This window comes from Heloderma suspectum, chromosome 8, assembly GCF_057233095.1.
Source record: "Heloderma suspectum isolate Gila_16-S chromosome 8, 16-S_ref, whole genome shotgun sequence".
In the NCBI taxonomy this organism is placed as follows: domain Eukaryota; kingdom Metazoa; phylum Chordata; class Lepidosauria; order Squamata; family Helodermatidae; genus Heloderma; species Heloderma suspectum.
Window position 1 is genome coordinate 43241970 of NC_139465.1, and position 12486 is coordinate 43254455.

At 45.7% G+C, this 12486-nt stretch overlaps 1 protein-coding gene across 3 annotated transcripts in view; it reads right to left on the bottom strand.

The window, feature by feature from the left end:
* Positions 1-12486, bottom strand: part of ZNRF1 (zinc and ring finger 1) — a 45977-nt gene that overhangs the window by 17442 nt on the left and 16049 nt on the right. The window contains exon 2 of one of the 3 annotated variants that reach the window (XR_014784623.1): positions 23-10926. The exons of the other annotated variants lie outside the window; for them this stretch is intronic. The gene's annotated coding sequence lies outside the window, so the exon portion shown is untranslated. Of the gene's footprint in view, positions 1-22; positions 10927-12486 lie in introns of those variants that run through there. 3 annotated transcript variants of the gene reach the window in all.

Sequence of the window (12486 nt, forward strand, 5' to 3'; positions counted from 1 at the left end):
GAAGAAGAAGGGCATATGGGTTAGATATGTACATCTACTCTGATACGATCGGTAGCAGCCTTCCCCAGGCTGGTGCTCATGGCCTCCAATGGCTGTGCTGGCTGAGAATTATGGGAGTCGTAGTCCAGCACATCTGGAGGGCACCGGGCTGGGGAAGGCTGAGCTACAGAGCGGTTGTGCTGCAGGGGAAGTGCAGGGGTGGGAAGAGAAAACCACAGAGGCCAGTGCTGTATTTTAAACTGCAAGCTCCTTGAGTGCAGGGGCCTGTCCTATTCTGCTTACGCAAGTTTGCAAAGTGCTGCCTAGGTTGATAGGCCCGTAATAACAACATGAGAAAGCTTTGAGCCACAGGCATTTTTGCTGTGGACTTTTCTGTAGGCAGTAGATCAAACGCTGAAACAGCCTTGTCCCAGATCAGACTATGGTTCCGTTTAGTCCAGCCTTGCCTGCTCTGATTGGCAGCGGCTCTTCACTCCAGGGCAAAGAAGGGTTTTTCATATCACTGGCTAACTGACCCTTTTAACTGGAGAGACTCAGAATTGAACCAGGGATGTTGTCCAGGCAGGCAAACGCGCTACCACTGAGTTAGGTTCCCTTTCCTAGAGGCAGGTTGCTGGCCACAGAAGCTCATGCTCTGATGTGCCAGTTACCCTCCAAAATTGGACACTTAGTAAATTTTACTCTCAGTTTGCACAAGATCCAAGAGTGGCTCTGGGTACTGCAGAGGACTGGTGGAAGAGAAGACATCAGTGGCTTGCCATAAGTCTTGTCTGAACTCTCCCTTAGGGTGGCTTCAGGCAATCCCCTCACCCCCCCCCCCCAGCAGGGATAGGACACAAAGTGAGAACTCCCTATAAAATTCATCTGTGTCCTTCTAAGCATGTCCCTGCACAGTGGGGCACATTTCTAAGAACAAGTAATAACTGAGAGTTACAGGGTTCTTGCCTCACAGGGCCATTAAGGGTTGTAGCTCAGTGGTATAGCACTTGCTATGCATGCCTAAGGTCCCGGTTCGATCCCCAGCATCTCCATGTAGGGCTCGGAAGGACAGCCTCTGCCAGTCAGTGTTGACAGTACCGAGCCAGATGGACCAAAGGTCTGACTCTGTATAAGGCACCTTCCTATATTCCATTTCCTTGTAAAAGATGCTTATGCAGAGACTTCTCTTGTGAAATTTTTCACTTTGCTTAAAAAAAGAAAAAAGAAAGATCCTGCTACTTTACTGATTCCCAAAGTTCCTCTCCCCAGCCACAGCTCATCGAGCTATACGTCCTCCTCAGCCGAGGTGTGCATTCACCAACTTCCAGAAAATGCACTTTTTTTAAGAGGTGGGGATCTGAAACTGCATTGGCAGCTTTACACAAGACCCAAACTCCCTTCCCCATATAGGTAGAGTCCATTCCTTCTCTGGGTTTGAACACCCTCTGCTTTTATGCAGCCAAGTCCTGCTCTCTCGGCTTTGGTCAAAGCCCACACAGCGAGGTATAGAAGTGCTGTCTAGGATGCAAGAATAGCTGCCCAAAACACTATTCCACCAGCCCTGATGAAAGACCAGCCCCATCAGAGCTCCTCCTTCCTCAACTGTTACCACCAGCAGTCATTCTGTTAGGCCATAACAGAGGGAGATGAGAGGGGAAGCCCTGCTGAAAGGCAACTTAATCCCCCAGCACCACTTTTTTCTTGTGTGTCATGTCCTTTTAGACTGACTGGGTGTGTCATGGTGCAATTTCTGGGTTGTTTAACCCAGGAATTATCAGGGATGAGCACACTGCCTTTTGTGTGCTCACTGTTTCCCCTTTCAATTAACAACCCAGGCATGTTTTGGTTAAGTTCGGGTTAATTAACCCATAAACAACTCTTGAGTTTCTTGGTTCCCATGTCACACTCATTGCTTCGCTTGTCCCCAGCAATTCTTGGGTTAAACAATCCAGGAACTGTAGTGTGACGTGCGAACCGGGTCACTGTAAGCTTGTAGGCAGAGGCTGTTTCATTTTACTGATTGTAAAACATTCCAGGAGCCTTTTTGGCTAAAGAGCGGGATAAAAATACTTTAAATGAAATAAATTATACTCACTAGGAGCAGTCACACACACACAAAGCCAGGAAACAGAAGCAGCATATTTCAGAACCAAGAAAGCTCTACCCACTACACCAGCGATAGGGAACTACTTTGGGATGGGGGGGTGGACAACCCTGCCCACCCAGCCCTCCGCGGGCTGCGTGACTTCAGTGACTGTGGCCACGACCCTTGACATCATTTGATCCCTGGCTGAAGCATCAGCTGGTGGGCCGGAAGCCCAGCTTTGCTGCATGCAGGCTTTCCCCAGTCAAGGAATGCCCATGCACAGCGAAGCCAGGTGCCTGGCAGAGGCGCTAGGTGGATGATGACTTAACCTTGTTGTCCAAAAGCTAGGCCTCTCCCAAATAGTGGAGGCTGGTGGCTCCGATGTCAGTGAGGCGGTGTATCCGTTCTGGGCTTCAGTCAGAACTCTAAAGAAACTATCCAAGGTGTGGAAGGAAAGTGTCAGTAGGGCAGTGAATCCGCTCTGTGGAAGCACCTTGGATAGCTCCTTTACAGTTCTGACTGAAACCCGGAGTGGATTCACTGCCCCGCTGACATGGAAGCCACCAGCCTCTACTGCTCCCAACTCACCACATATATGTGGAAGAATGCCCCAAGAACTGTCCATTCAGCTGAAGGCTATGGAAGATCTCAGGTAGAGATCTTTCACAGCCCTGCTACCTCAGAACTAGAGATGTCATTCATTCATTCAATTTCTATACCGCCCCATAGCCGAAGCTCTCTGGGCGGTTCATAAAGATGTCAAGGACCGAAACTTATGCATGATATTTAGCACATATGACATGGAGCTGAAAGTGACATATTTGTTCATCATTTGAAGCCCTGTTAACAGCTCCCACCTTCTAGAACACCCTTCCGCAATCTGGTGTCCTCCAGATATGTTGGACTGCAAGTCCCATCATTCCCAGTCAGAATGGCCAATGACCATGCTAGGTGGGAATAATGGGAGTTCTAGTCTGGAGGGTACCAGACTGGGGCAGGCTGTCCTAGAGATGTGGTTGGTGAGTAATCAAGACAGGGCCTTTTGTGTAGCAGCCCCTCCACTGTGGAACTCCTTCCCCAGGAATGTTAGGGCTTCTCTCTGTTATCTTTTAGACAGCAACATTATTCCACCAAGCTTTTAAGAAGTAATGCTGCTCCCCAGTTTTATTATTCATCCCTGGTTTTATTGAACAATTTTTTGTACAGCTTTTTGTAGTTTGTGTGTTCTGCTCTTTGTTGATTGTATTTGTACATTGCCTTGTGTGCTCACTAGGAAGAGGGCAATTCAAAAATATCCTAAAAATAAATAGGTTTTGACCTCCCAATAAACCCGTGAGGTAGGCTCATCTGACAGTGAGAGTGAGTAGGGTTTGCGTAAGCCTACTTAGTGCACTTTTCCCATTGGACCACAATTGGGTTCCCTCTCATCCAAAACATGACAGACCTGCTGCTGCCTTTTGCTGCAAATGGGGGGAAAGGATGGGTAAGTTGCTTCACAAAGTTGTTACAAAGCTGAACAAGATGGAAAGTGTTTCAGAAGCTTTATCAAGTGGAATGAAGCAGAATACCTGAGAGTGGATTTTAAATACCCTCCTGGTTCCATGAACCTAAAAGGCTACCTTCTGCCAAGGCATTGTTAGTATGCTGCAATTCTACATGAGTGCACAAAAAGTACATGGCGTTGTATTGGCTGCACAATTCCACTTCTTGAGAACCTAGGCTTAAAAAAAAAAGTTTATATTCCATATGGCTGCAAATACAGGGTGTTTCAAAAAGATGGACCCAATTTGAAATCGCTATATCTCTGCAACCACAAACCGCCCATGAATGAAACTCTTACCCCTTGAAAGGGTGGGGCATAGAGTTTCAAATGATTACCACTAGATGCCTCTCAGCACACAAACAGCACCGCCACATCGGCGCCTGCAGGTTCAACGTTTTCTAAATGACACACTGCCTCAACGTTGGATGGGCCGCACGGGACCCCAAGACTTGGCGCTACACTCTTGGCCCCCAAGATCTCCAGACATTATACCCTGTGACTTTTTCTTGTGGGGATACATCAAATAATGTGTTTTTGTGCCACCATTAGCGACTAATCTGGATGACCTCAAAAACAGAATCATGGCAGCAGTGACTTCAGCGGAAGAAGACGCTTTGAGAGGCGTTTGGGGCGAATTCAACTATCGTCTCGATATTGTCCGTACAGGAGGTGGAGGGCACATAGAGCATTTATAAAATGGCTAGTAAAACTTGGTAACTCATTAAACCGTTTGTAACTTTTGGTGTAATTGTAACATGTTGCCATCACGAAATATACTGCTTTGAAATTGGGTCCATCATTTTAAAACACGCTGTATATGCTTGCAAGTGTGTGGACCATCCCTGCTGAAATCTCAAGAAGACAGAGGGATGAATGAATAACAGTGAGTGACTAGGGTAGGGGTGGGGGCTTTATTGTCCTGCACAGCCCCTTCCCCTCCCCATGATTAAAAAAATCAAAATATATTATGCAAAATAGGGTGGGGTAAGGTTACTAAATTATCCAAGAGAGGTTACAAAAAATGACCAAATTTGCATAATTTATACAAGCCACCAAGTTCAGCTTTCCTTGGCAGACAATTTGGATCACCTGGATACGGAAGAAGTTCTTTTGCAGAGCGTCTGCACAGCCTTGTTTAGGATTGCCTGCCTCCTTTCCTACTCTAGCATGGGCTAGTTAGAACATCAACATTCTCTCTCTCTCTCTGATAAACTATGACAATGAGATGCAGCAAAGATGAGAGACAGTGCATTTACACACAGGAAAGAGGCACCAAAGATGACAGAGGGTCGGGGGACAACTGAATTTGCCTGTGCTCAAATGAGAGACGTCACACCTCTCTTAGGAAAGCAGTAACACACTGAAAATTATGCACAGTTAAAACTGGGCTTTATTAATAGCACCTCTTCTTGGAATATGCTAGTTGGCACAAAGAGGAACTTGCAGCATTCCCTAAGCTGGTACCCTCCAGATGTGTTGGACTACATTCCCACCGTCCTCAGACAGCTGTAGTCTAACACATCTGGAGGGCACCAGGTGGGGGAAGGCTGCAATAAGGTCATAGGAACATCGCAAGGCGCCTATACTGAGTCAGACTATTGGACCATCTAGCCCAATATTGTCAACACTGACTGGCAGGCAGCAATGGCTCTCCATGGTTTCAGGCAGGAGTTTTCCCTATCCTACCTGGAGATGCCAGGGATCGAACCTGGGACATTCTGCATACAAAGCATGTGCTCCACCACTCAGCTATGGCCCTTCCTTAATGGCACCATGAGGTGAACTCTTTGTGTAGCCCTTGAAAAACCCAGAGTGTCCGGGTTTGGATGTCACACTAACAACCGAAGGATGGGACGATGGTAGGTTGTTAATTGAAAGTGGACGTGAAGAGTGCACTGGAGGCAGCATGCTTGCTTTCTCCCACTCACCCCCTCCAATTTGTGAGTTCAACAACCCAGGACTGGCACTATGCGCAAACTGCGTCACTGTGTACAAAAAGACCTGGCATTTCCACTCTCCAATGCATCATTTAAGTGCCTTATTCAGAGTTACTTCAGCTTAACACACCCACTTCCATTGGGCCCAGTGGGTGTTCTGTCCCCACGGTTAGGTCCAGAAGTTAATAAATTGCTCCAGGTGGAGTAACGGGTAGTGTAGTGCAACCAGGGCTTATAGGGAGACAGCACGGGCACTTTTTGATTAGCAGGGATGTTCCCCTCAGCAGCCACCACAACCCCCACCGCCAGCATTTCCTGTTCCTTCTGAGTTTAGCTGCAATCTTCACGGGGGGGGGGGGGGAGAATTTCCCCCAGAACAATATATTATTCCTTGTTGTAATGTAAAGTATTTGGGGGTGGCTTGTTTTGAACGGGCAATTAAGGCCCATGAGCTCTACAAAAGATCTGCTCCTGGTGGAGATGAAAATTGCTAGAATTGGTTTGCTGATATGGATCAAAACAGCTGCCTGCATTTTTGGCCTCTCCTTGGGGCTGCAGCTATGGGGACTGTCATGAAGAATGCCTACGCTTCAAAATTTACCATTACACCACTGAGAGTGGTCCAAGGTACCCCAGGGACACAGTGGCACGGGGAAGTAAAACCTGACCTAATAGGTCAATGGATAAAGCTGTTGCTTCCTGCACAAGTGTGGCAGCTCGAAAGTGTCCAAACACAGGAAGCTGCCTTATACCTCCGTCAGACCCTTGGTCCATCTAGCTCACTATTACCTACACTAATGAGCAGCAGCAGTCTGGGGTTTCAGGCAGGAGGCTTTGCCAGCCCTACCTGGAGATGCCAGGGATTGAACCTGGCACCTTCTGCATGCAAAGCAAAGCTGGGCCCAAGAAAGGAGGAAACAGAATAATTCTCTTTGTGGATGGATACACAAGTGTATTACTGACATGTTTGTTCATGCATGTTACCGGACTTACATGGTCCTCTCCAAAATACCTCTTTCTACCACAAAGGGGGAAATAGCTCACTTTCCAAGAAATACTGCTACACCTGCACTTCCCCCACATGCTCCAGGCAACTGACCAAGATGCAGTCAATGCCCAGATCGCAGTTCAGGCTTTTCGTGTTTGGAAAAGAATTTCTGGGAGATATATTAACCATTCATTCTTCTAGATTTTCTCGATTGTATCCTGTATCAAGTCAGATAATCAGAAAGCCAGTTATTTGGACCTTATTACTTTACCTAGGAATGCTTTTACAGAATTAAGGGTTAACATTATGCCCTCTGCTTTCTTTGAAGGCCATTATAAGAAATTACTGTTGGAACAGCAGTTACTGAGGATATTGTCCATTATGTTACCCAAGGTCCTCTTTATAGGCATTTGACCTTAGGCTCAGGAGGAATTTTGTTACACCTAGGGAATGTAGAGGTTTTCTGTTGTTTGATAATGAAAATTATGTTACCTTGCATGTTTTCTTATTTGCACTAGTGGTCAGGAAATTGAGAGCTTAATTTGTTGCTCAACTCTGTCCCTTCTGTTTTTGTTATGGCTTATAGCTAAACAATAACATTATTACTACTCCTACAGGCAACTGCAGTCAGATGTGTGTTTGGCAAACTGTACAAGAGAACTGTGGAATACACCAACATGTGAGTTTGGTGAAAGAGCAAGGAATATGTAAGAGCACTTTGCATGCTCATGTGCGAATGCAGAAGGCACCAACTTGTGCATATCCCCCAGAAAAGCGTGGCACAGGACTGGCCTTTGCTTACACGAATGCAATTTAGTGTTCTTCGGAGAAATGTTAGCAAGACCCACGGAACACAAAATCATAAAAGGGGACTACAGATGTCACTATTTCTTACTAGGGTCCAATACAGCAGGCCTGCACAACATGTGACTCAACAAGCCAAACATAGACCGGCCGGGGCTCTATAAATCTCTCGTGTTTGCTGTTTGACTGGGACTGTGATGACAGGATGGTTGTCAAACACCTGACAGGCCAAAATACGTGACCCATGGTTCATAAGTTGTTGAGGTTTATTATACATGTTTAAAGAAAAAAGAAAAAAAGGTTCCCTTAATGAGATTTAAAAAAACAACACCTGCACACATATTTCCACTAATACTGGAAAGCCTCATTACAAAATAAGATCAAGCAGGGACTTTCTCAATCAAATTAGAAGCAAAACCAACTTCTGCTATGAGCAAATCCAAGCCAGAGGCAACCCACTGCATTAAGTTGGCTATAGAAATGTTACCCCCCCAACACACAGCAGCAGCAAAATGTGCCCACGCATCCCTCTCCTTCATCTGTCGCATCTCTGCGGCAGCCATTCCAGGAGGCTGCAGCACAGGGAGATGAGAGGGGAAGTGGGGCATTCCACCAACCCTTCTGAAGGACTACTTAATTTTTTCTTCTTCCTTCCCCATCCCCTTTTCCTTGTATGTCATGCCTTCTTATATTGTAAACCTGCAGGCAGGGACTGTCTCGTTTTACCAATTGCATATCTGCCGCTCCAGGATCCTTTTTTTGGCTGAGAAGCAAGATAAAAATACTTATAAAAAGCTCAAGTCTGCCAAGTCATTGGGCCAAGAACAAAACCGATAGACAGGCTCCTGACCAGAGACCTGTCTCTGTTTTGGGACAGCAGGAACAAGAATAGAAACAGCATAGGTGGGTTAAGGTTAAAGTCAATGCCTGTCAATCAGCACAACAGGCAGTGTGGCTTCCATTGTCTGACTCCCTGATCAGTTACCACAGCAAAAAGCATTCACATTCTTGCTATCGCCTTCAACCATATCATTAAAAAACTACTCTGTATGACATATATTTCTGTAGGCAACTGCTAATCTCACCTGGGAAACTGAAGCTGTAATAAAGACTCTAAAATAATACTGCTAAACCAGACTTCCCCAACTTGGTGCCCTCCAGGTGTGTGAGATGAAACTCCTGTAATTCTCAGCCCAGCATGGCCATACTGGCTGAGAATTATGGGAGCTGCAGTCCCACACATCTGGAGGGAACCAAGTTGGGGAAGGCTGGGCTAAACAATAAAGTTATCCCCCTTTGCAGCTATGCAATAAACTGAGCCATGGGATTATCCAAACAAGAGGTCAAAATGTTGCACAAGCAAGAGTTTCTCCAACTCGAGAAAGGTCTGCACCTCTTGCCTGAAAATAAAGAGTCTTTTTGTGATATTGCAGAAAGTCTAAGAAACTTACAGTTTGAAAAACAAAATGCTACTAATCATTATAAACTTTAGGATGGCCTTTCCCTCTCTTTTCCATTCCCTGTTACACTAACACACCAGAGTGGCTTTGGAAAATAAACATGTCCTTGGCTTGCAGACTGACTTAAATCTGACATCAGCAATGGCAATGTTGAGAAAATAATGGGGGAATATTTCAACCTTCCAGAACACTCCGTAAATGGCCTTAAGGTGGCCATTCTTGGAGAAAGGAATTTTCAAGACAGATACCAACATGAAATTGCTGAAATACAATTCATCTAGAGATTCAACACTATTTCCCGTGGTCTGAATAAGGATAAGGTTCTTTAAAAATTACACTATATATGTTTATCAGTTTATCATTGTAATGATGTCTGTTATCACCCAATGTTTTGTGAATGGCAACTGGTAAAATAAACGACCTGTATTTTTTAGCATTTCACTCCCCTCTGACAACACAGTTTACTCTCCCCCATACCCCAACATGTCTATATGGATCTACCAATTTGAGGTTCATGCATCTGATGATATGGACAGTGTCCACACAAGCTTAAGCCAGAATAAATGTGTTAGTCTTTAAGGTGCCACAAGACTCTTAGTTGTTTTTCCTGCAATAGACTTAGCACAGCCTCTGGAAATCATTCAAGATTGTACTCACTAATCAACTAGATTGTCAGTAATGCATCAAATAAAAAAGGAGTGGGCAAATTGTGGCCCTCCAGGTGTTTTGGCTTACAACTTTCATCAGCCCTAGCCAGCATAGCCAATGGTGAGGGATCATGGCAGGTGTATGCCAAAACAGCTAGAGGGCCACAAGTTGCCCACATTGAATTAAAAGATTGCTGCCACCATGAAAACAATCCTGATGTAGAACTTTCCAAGCCACATGCTGGCTCCAAGCCAGGAGTGGGCATATTTTTATTTTTTAAAAAATGTTTCCTGCATCCCTTGGAAAGGAAAACCCATACATCAGGACAGTAATTTTGCAACAACTGTATGGTGTGCACAGAAGACGGGAACTCAAATACAGAGAGCTCAAGTTGAAACTACTCAACTGTAGTTCTTGGTGAAAAACAAGTATTTTCAGTTAAACCATCAATTATACTGTGTGCACCTCAGCACTGTGTTAAAATGCTTCAGTGGCTGTCATTGTATTCTAGACACCAAATATCTATGTTGCACCATTCATTTTGACACGGCACCGTTGCCGTTTTGGAAATCAGTTTCATGAGTACCACAGCACTAGCTGCAGCTGCTATGAAGGAGGCAGCAAACCTTTCGGCCCCCATTCTCACACAGCCCAGGAATATCAACAAGATGGAATGCCCCATTTCCATAGGAAGCAAAGTGTTTTGTGAGAACGGGGCCTCTATTTTGGCTCAGCCCCAGTTTCCACACCCCTTTCGAAGTAGGTTGCAGAGCCTGTCCAGGCTGACGTAGACATTATGCTGACCACTGCATGCAACAAAAATGCCACCCCATCTTTCAAAACAAACCCAAGCAGCAGGGGAAGAGTTGTTTGTCAGGTGACACAAGCTTTCACCTGGGCAACCAGAAGCAAGTCTTTCCTGTCACCCAGCAACCATCCTCTATTTTTGTAGCTTCTAAGCCTCTTTTTCCTGTGTCCAAGCCTAGATGCACAGGCCCAAAAGCTGCACAGTTGCCTCAGAATCAGCACACACAATCCAACACCCCTCTCCACAATGAGGGCTTTTGAGTGATACAGCCTTTTCCTAAATTATGAGATCATCAGTAAGTATGATCATTGATATTTGAGAGAATGCCTTCTCCCTTACCAGGCTGCCCGGTCACTGAATACATCAGATGAGGTGGTTCAGCATCGACCTGTGGTCTGTTTGGAGTCCACTTGGAGTAGAGCTTTCAAAGTATTGGCTCCCTCTCTGTGGAATTCTTGCCTGTTGATGTCAGGCAGGTGTCAATGTTGCTTTGTTTTCAGTGCCTGCTGAAGACAATTTTACCTAAACAGGCCTTCCCTGATTGATAAGCCATGGTTTTATTGGCATAATTTTATTTTAAATGTTTTTATTCTGTACTTTTGAGTGCTTTTCTTTTTCTGTTTTATTGTTCACTGCTCAGGAATCTTGCTGGAAGTAGAGCAGTATATACATTCTGTAAATAAACAAAAAACAAAGACATTAACCCCGCTCAGCTGAGTCGAGATGAAACTGGCTGGAAAACTATAACTCTCCTGTTACCCTCAATGTCCCTGCCATCACTGTCCTTAAAGTGGCAGAAAGGATAGCAAAAGCAGCTTGGCTTTCGGGAGGAAGGAAAGGTGCTTGGGGCTTTGGCATATTGGCTAATCTAGTTGCTGACCAGACATTCAAACATCTTGCTGATTGCAAATAAGAAAAAGATCGTGCTTTGAACCCCAACCAGCCTTCCCCAACTTCGTGCCCTACAGATATGTTAGACTGCAATTCCCATTATCCCCAGCTGGCTGGAAATAATGAGTTGCAGTCTAATACATCTGGAGGTCTGCACTCACCCCTCCTATGCAGCTGGAAGGAGGAATAAAACACCATTCAGCATGCACCAGGAACCATGGTTTAAAATAAACTCCAGACAACTGCAAAACAAGATGCATACAAAACCTGGACCGTTTAGCAACTGACTAGAGTTTGTCTGAAACCACAATTCTTGGTTCGCACATAACAAGTCAGGAATTGGAGAAAGTGAAAGGGAATGCTGATTTATTCCTCCTCACAGCCACATAGGAGGAGGGAGAGGAGCGCTTGATCCTGGCATTTTGTGCAGCCTTCCTGCTTGTGCATGTAGCTCCAAAGTAGGGTTTAATGTTATGTGCGCAGACAGCCTTTGCCCTGGGACTGTTGCTGGACAGGTTGCAGAAATAAAACTTATGAATGTGTATCAGCAGAGAACAGCCTTCGCCAGCTGAACACTCTCCTCTTCTGTGCTGGAGTGCACAGCATCCGGCCTCTGAGTGGGCTAACTCTCCTCAAGCTGCATGTGGCTTGTAGCTTCAGAGGAACCCCCCCTGATCTATGAAGCCATGATTTCCCACTCCCACCTTCTTGGAGCACGCGAAGACCCTTTTGAGGTGCACACAGGTGGGAGGAGTCCAAGAGACAATCCCAACCGAATGGGAGTGGAGAGAGGCCTATGGAGAGGAAAATTCAGCAGCGCTTTCATCTGAAGTGGAAGTTGAAACAGAGGTTGTGTGCTCAGTCACAACTGGGGATCGAGCCACAGAACAAAAATAAGGGTGCACACACACTTTTAAGTCAGGGCCTGTCAACCGCCCAGAGAGCTTCGGCTATTGGGCGGTATAGAAATGAAATAAATAAATAAATAAACAAACAAACAAACAAACAGCATGCTCAATGCCCCCAAAGGCCAAAGCAGGGAGGCTGCATTGACTGACACCCCCAGGTGATGCACAGTGGCTGAAAGTCTGACTTGTAGCCAAGGGACAAGGTCTTGGCATGCCCAGGCAGAGTTTATTTAGATTTGCGCAGTGGTGCATCAGGGTTATCACTCACACACACAGGCCTCAGCAATGCTGACTTTCCTTGGCCTCCGAGCAGGAAGGAGCCAGCAAAGCAGTGCTGTGGTGGCATGAAGACTGTAGGCCAGAGACCTTGACCGGTGGGAGTCAGGAAGGATTCTGCTCTCCCCCTCCCCACAAACAGCCTTGAGCAGCATTCC